Genomic DNA, 7,030 nt, shown 5'->3' on the forward strand with positions numbered 1-7,030 from the left:
AGGAGAAGGAAACTCTGGAGCTGGCGGCAGTCTGCTGAAGAAGTCATCGAGATCAATTTCGAATCCTTGAGCCCTTAGGTCTTCAACATAGCACCTAATGGCGTCAGGATTGTCTGCCTGCGTCCACAGAGGGTAGTCATTCAGAGGCATCCTTCTGCTTCTGATCTCAGAAGATGTGTCTTCACGAGCAGGAGCAATCTTCTTCTGGACCAAACCCATCTTCTTCAGAGAATTTGCAGTGAAGACATCACTGACAATGGTGCTCAGATCCTCAACACATCCAGCATTGACCAGATCTTGCACCAGGTTGCTTTCAATGAGAAAGTCTTAGAGCAGTCTCCCGAAGGGGATATATTTGATTGCTGACTTGATGGAGGCAGTGGTACGAGACTTCCGGATACATTCCTTCAAGTAGGAGAACAGGAAGTAGGGAAGGCAGATCTTCTTCTGGTCTTGGATGAAGAACAGCATCACCTTCTGGTTGAAGTTGATGTAATCTGGAGAACTGCCCTTTGGTCTCTGGTTTATGCAGTGGAGCAAGATTTTGTGCCAGATCCTGAGCTTAGGATGAAGGTCCATCACCTTGTAAGTCGTCTTGCCCGGTTTGTAAGTGGTGTACAGGGCCTGGTTGATTGTATCCTTGGTGCTGGATTTCAGCTTCGATTCCGTGAGTTGGAAACGATACCCAAAAGCCGTGTCTGCACCCAGCAAATTCACGAAAGACTTTTCAGTGATGATGATCTTTCTTCCAAGAATGTGAGATACCACCTGAGTATCATCGCAGTCGGCGTGCTTCCAGAATTCCTTTACCAGTTTCTCATACACCGGTCCTCGAAGTCTGTTGAAGTAATTTCCCCAACCTTGAATTTGGACTTCAGGACGAAGATCATACCCATTTGTAGCCAGGTTGTCGAGGTCGAATCTCCATTCTGCCAGGACTTGAAGTTCCTCAGGAGCAAATACGCTGTGAACGGCACAGCCCCGTTCTGCAATTGGAAGAATCTGCTCTTGAGCTTGACCTTGATCTGGTGTCGGATTCTCAGGGCCCCTTTGACCCGTTGCTAGACCAACTACCATGTGAGGGAACTGGGTTGCATCGGCAGTAGTTCTTCTGGTTTGACTCACCATTTTTGAAGCGGTTGAAGGTTTAAGGTAGAAGATGAAGGTTGAAAGATGAAGAGAGATCGAGAGAGAAATCGAGAATAAGCGGTTTTGAAAAGCAGAGAGAGAGAGTAAAAACCGGAAGTGAACGAGATCGTGTGTGTATAGTGGGTTTTAACTAATAACCGTTGTTGATTCAAAAAGCACTTTAAGATCAACGGTTGAAAATTAAAGATAGATAGTAACAGTAAATACACAAATCACACACAGGAGAGAAGCACATCTACACGCAATCATAACAGACTGTCACACGGGCACAAGGAACTATGCATCAGAAATACTGACACACGTGTTGCTGTCTCAGCTTCAGAGTCAGTACCAGTGGGTACACACACTCTGATTGAGTTACCTTCTGGACTAGACATCTTCTGATCAAGAAGTATCATAGTCAGAGGTTCTGATCCATCTTCACTCTGGACAAAAGTCCATGTTTAGATTTTTCAGAATAAAATTAAATCTATCCTCTGCTAAGGGCTTTGTAAAGATATCTGCCCATTGATGGTCAGTATCAACAAACTTCAGAAGAAGTACGCCCTTCTGTACATAATCTCTAATAAAGTGATACTTTACCTCAATGTGCTTTGCCCTTGAATGCAAGATAGGATTCTTACTCAATGAGATTGCAGCAGTGTTATCACAATAGATTGGGATATTGCTCTCAAGGATCTGATAATCCTCCAGCTGATGTTTCATCCAGAGCATCTGAGTGCTGCATATTGCTGCTGAGATATATTCTGCCTCTGCAGTTGATAGTGCAATGGTTGATTGCCTCTTGCTTGCCCATGAGACTAGATTGCTTCCCAGAAATTGACAATTTCCAGAAGTACTTTTTCTCTCTGTTCTATCTCCAGCATAATCAGCATCACAGTAACCTGAAAGTTTATACTCTGATGTTTTCTTATACATCAAGCCAAGGTTAGTGGTGCCTTTCAGATACCTTAGGATCCTCTTAACAACAGTTAAGTGGGTTTCCCTTGGATCTGATTGGAAACGAGCACATAAATGAACACTAAATAGTATGTCTGGCCTAGATGCAGTTAAGTATAGAAGTGAACCTATCATGCCACGATAGAGCTTCTGACATACTTTACCACTTTTATCTTCTTTCTCCAGAATGCATGTAGGATGCATTGGAGTCTTGGCCACTGTAGATTCCAGCATATTGAACTTCTTCAGAAGTTCTTTAGTGTACTTGCTCTGATGGATATATGTTCCTTCTGGTGTTTGATCAACTTGTATTCCCAGAAAGTACTTTAATTCTCCCATCATACTCATCTCAAATTCAGCCTGCATCATCTCAGAAAATTCTTTGCATAGAGATTGATTAGCAGAACCAAATATAATATCATCAACATAAATTTGCACAATTAAGATATCATCTTTATAAGTCTTGCAAAAAAGAGTTGTATCTACTTTACCCCTTACAAACTCATTCTCCAGAAGGAATGAGCTAAGTCTCTCATACCATGCTCTGGGAGCTTGCTTCAGACCGTAGAGTGATTTCTTCAATTTGAACACATGGTATGGTTTCTTCTCATCTTCAAAACCTGGGGGTTGATGAACATAGACTTCCTCTGAAATATAACCATTTAGGAAGGCACTCTTCACGTCCATCTGATGTAGAACTATGTTGTGATTTACTGAGAAGGAGATCAACAGTCTGATTGCCTCCAGTCTTGCTACTGGAGCAAATGTTTCAGTGTAGTCTATTCCTTCCTGCTGGCTGTAGCCTTGAGCAACTAGCCTTGCCTTGTTTCTGACTACATCTCCTTTCTCATTCAGCTTGTTTCTGAATACCCATTTCGTTCCAATAACATGGACACTCTCAGGCTTCTTCACTAAGCTCCAAACATCGTTCTTGGAGAATTGATTCAATTCTTCTTCCATGGCCAGAATCCAATCCTTGTCCTGAAGAGCTTCATCTATGGACTTGGGTTCAATTAAGGACACCAATCCTTTCAGACTGAGCAAGGTCTCTTCAGAGGGTCTGAAGGCAGATCTGGTTCTGACTGGTTCGTCTTTGTTGCCCAGAATCAATTCCTTAGGGTGAGCTGCAGTGATTCTGCTCTTCTTCAGAGTTTGTGAGTTAGAGGGACCAGCTTCTTCCTCTGGTTCATCTTCCTCTGGCTCATCTTCCTCTGGAGCTTTGCCTTTGTCAGAAACATTAATGCTTAAATCTGCAAACTTTTCAACTAGCTTTGACTGGTCAGAGTCAAGCTTATCATCAAATCTAACATGAATAGATTCTTCAATAGTCTTAGCATCAGTATTATAAAATCTAAAACCTTTAGATCTCTCAGAGTAACCGAGTAATAGACACTTAGAAGACTTAGCATCAAATTTATGCAATCTATCCTTAGTATTGAGAACATAACAAACACAGCCAAAAGGATGAAAATAAGAAATGTTGGGTTTTATGTTCTTCCACAATTCATAAGGAGTCTTATTCAGAATTGGTCTCACAGAGATTCTGTTCTGAATGTAACATGCTGTATTTACTGCCTCTGCCCAAAAGTGCTTAGCCATGCCAGTTTCTTGGAGCATGGTTCTAGCCATCTCCTGAAGAGTTCTGTTCTTTCTCTCAACAACACCATTTTGTTGAGGAGTTCTGGGACAAGAGAAATCATGTGCAATTCCATAGGAATCAAACAGACTCTCAAACTTGTCATTCTCAAACTCTCCACCATGGTCACTTCTGACACGCACAATCCTACAAGCCTTCTCGTTTTGCACTTGAGCAATGAAGGTAGAGAACACAGCATGAGACTCATCCTTGCGGGTTAGAAACTTTACCCATGTCCAGCGGCTATAGTCATCAACGATAACCATCCCATATCTCTTGCCACCTATAGACTCAGTTTTCACTGGTCCAAAAAGGTCGATATGCAGAAGTTCCAACGGCCTTGAGGTTGAGACAACATTCTTTGCCTTGAAAGGGACTTTTGTGAATTTGCCTTTCTGACATGCTTCACAAAGAGCGTCTGAAGCGAACTTCAGATTGGGTAAGCCCCTGACAAGGTTTAGCTTGCTCAGCTGAGAAATCTTTCTCATACTGGCATGCCCTAACCGTCTATGCCATACCCACTGCTCTTCATTAACAGACAGAAGGCACTTCACATTCTGAGCCTCCAACTCAGATAATCTGATCTTATAGATGTTGTTCTTCCTCTTGCTGTTAAACAGAACAGAGCCATCGATTTGACTTACAGCCCGGCAGGACTTTTGATTGAATATAACATCATAACCCTTGTCAGCTAATTGACTTATAGACAATAAGTTATGTGTTAAGCCGTCTACCAATAACACATTATCAATGCATGGACTACTATCTACACAAATAGTACCAGTACCAACAATTTTACCCTTTTCATTTCCTCCAAAGCCAACTTCGCCTCCAGGCTTAAGTTTCAGCTCTCGGAACATACGCCTTTCTCCCGTCATGTGACGCGAGCATCCACTGTCCAGATACCATGATTGGTGTTTCAGTGGAGCTATCAAGGATATCTGCAACATAGATAATCTTGTCCTTAGGTACCCACTTTCTGGGTCCTCTCTTGTTAGTTACCCCAGAGGTTCTGATCACCTTGGGTGTCTCAACATGATATTTTAAAGAAATATTTGCATGATATTTAGTCATAGAGAAAGATCCCTTTTTAAGAGGGTTTTTAGCAACTTTAGCAGGTACAGGATCAGGCAATATGGTACCAGAGGGAACAAAGCATTCATACAAGGATTTAGCTTTAGACACAGAGTGCTCATTTCTAATTGGTTTAGAATAGCCAATGCCATGCATTCCATTTCTGCTTACGCCATAGATCATTGAAGCCATTAAGCTTCTATCCACGCTTTTAGCTAGGAATCTTTGAAAAGACTTTTCATACTTAGATTCATTTCTACAATCAGAGGCATCACAGGCAACAATTTCTTCTAACTTAGCAATCTGGTTCTTAAGCACAGAGTTAGAATTGATCAATGCATGATTATCATTTTTCAAATCAGAAATAATTTTCTCATGTTCAGAAGGAGTCTTGGAAACAGCAGATAAGTTCTTTTTCAGCTTCTTATGCTTAGACAATAAGGAGTTATACTTATCCATAATATCAGACAAAGCATGTTTCAGTTCAGAGGTAGAGAAAGAAGCGAATACCTCATTTTCATCGTCTGAGTTAGGATCTCCTTCTGATTCTGAGTCAGAGTCAACAGCTCCCTTTGACTCTGCTTCCTTGTCTTTGACAATAGCCATGAGTCCTTGGACTTCACCATCAGAGTCAACATCCTCTGACTCTGATTCATCAAATGTCACCATCAGACTCTTCTTTGTCTTGAAGTGCTTCTTTGGCTTCTTGTCCTTCTTCAATTTTGGACAGTCACTTTTGTAGTGCCCTGATTCTTTGCACTCAAAGCATGTGACTTCCTTAAGTGAGGACTTCTTCTGACCTGAGGATTCAGACTTTCCTCTTGCCTTTCCAGAGCCTTTGTATTTGCTCTGCCTGTGCTTCCAGATGCGATTGAGTCTCTTGGAGATCAGAGTCAGCTCATCTTCATCAGAATCTTCTGATGCTTCTTCAGATTCCTCTTCTTCAGCTTGAAGAGCTTTTGACTTCTCAACCTTAGCCTTTTCAGATTTAGATTTCAAGGCTATGGAATTTTTCCTTAGATCTTGCATCTCTGAGCGCTTCAGCTCATGGCATTTCAAAATGCTGATGAGTTCTTCTAAACTCATATTCTCAACGTCTCTCGTGAGCTCTATTGAAGTCACTAAAGGCATCCAACTTTCAGGAAGACACCTGATGACCCTTATGACATGATCTTTTGTTGTGTAGCTCTTGTTGAGAGGTCGTATGCCAGCTACAAGCAACTGAAATCTGGAGAACATTTCTTCAATGGACTCATTGGCTCCATGATGAAGGATTCATACTTTTGGATCAAAGACAATGCCTTTGATTCTTTGACTTTCTTGTTCCTTCATGAGACATCTTCAGAGATTCGAAAATGCCTTTTGCAAACTCACGATCTGTAATCTTCTGGTACTCTTCATAGGAAATAGCACTTAGAAGAATTGCTCTTGCTTTGTGATGTTGTGAGTACAGCTTCTTTTGATCTGCAGTCATCTCTGACCTTGGATCTTCTTGCCATCTGCATCAACTGGACGCTCGTAGCCATCCACAATAATATCCCAGAGATCTGCATCGAAACCCAGAAAGAAACTTTCCAGTCTATCTTTCCAATATCGAACCTTTGACCGTCGAACATAGGAGGCTTTGCATTGTAACCATCTCTTTGAGTTTCACTGGTGGCAGCCATGTTTTTCACACCGGCCCGGATCACTGAACACTGTTAGGTGTGGTAATCAGAACTTGCGCTCTAATACCAATTGAAGGTATGAAAAACGGTAGAAAGGGGGTTTGAATAACGTTTTCAGTATAAAACTTCCACCTTAAAATTTTGACAAATCTTTCGAGAACTTAAGTGCTAAAGATAAGAGATAGAAAAGCACACAAGGATTTTATCCTGGTTCACTTGATAAATCACTCAAGCTACTCCATCCACCCGTAAGTGATTTCTTCCTTCTTAGAATGAAGGCAATCCACTAATCAGGTAAGAGTTACAACGCACTTGAAAACCTACAAGGACTAACAATTACACTGACTTAGCTCACACTAAGATTCACTCTCTTAGTCTTCTCTAGGATCCGATCAACCTTGATCTCCTAAAGGAACTAAACAAACTGTTTATCAAAGAAATGTTTACAAGAGATTTGCTTCTAAAAAGCTAATAGTAAACTCAATGAATTTCAGATGAAAGAAAACTTAGAAGCTTTTGAATATGTCTTGCGCGTGTGTGAATGCTTCTAGCCGTTTCTTTTCTT

Source organism: Lotus japonicus, chromosome 1, assembly GCF_012489685.1.
Source record: "Lotus japonicus ecotype B-129 chromosome 1, LjGifu_v1.2".
Taxonomy (NCBI): domain Eukaryota; kingdom Viridiplantae; phylum Streptophyta; class Magnoliopsida; order Fabales; family Fabaceae; genus Lotus; species Lotus japonicus.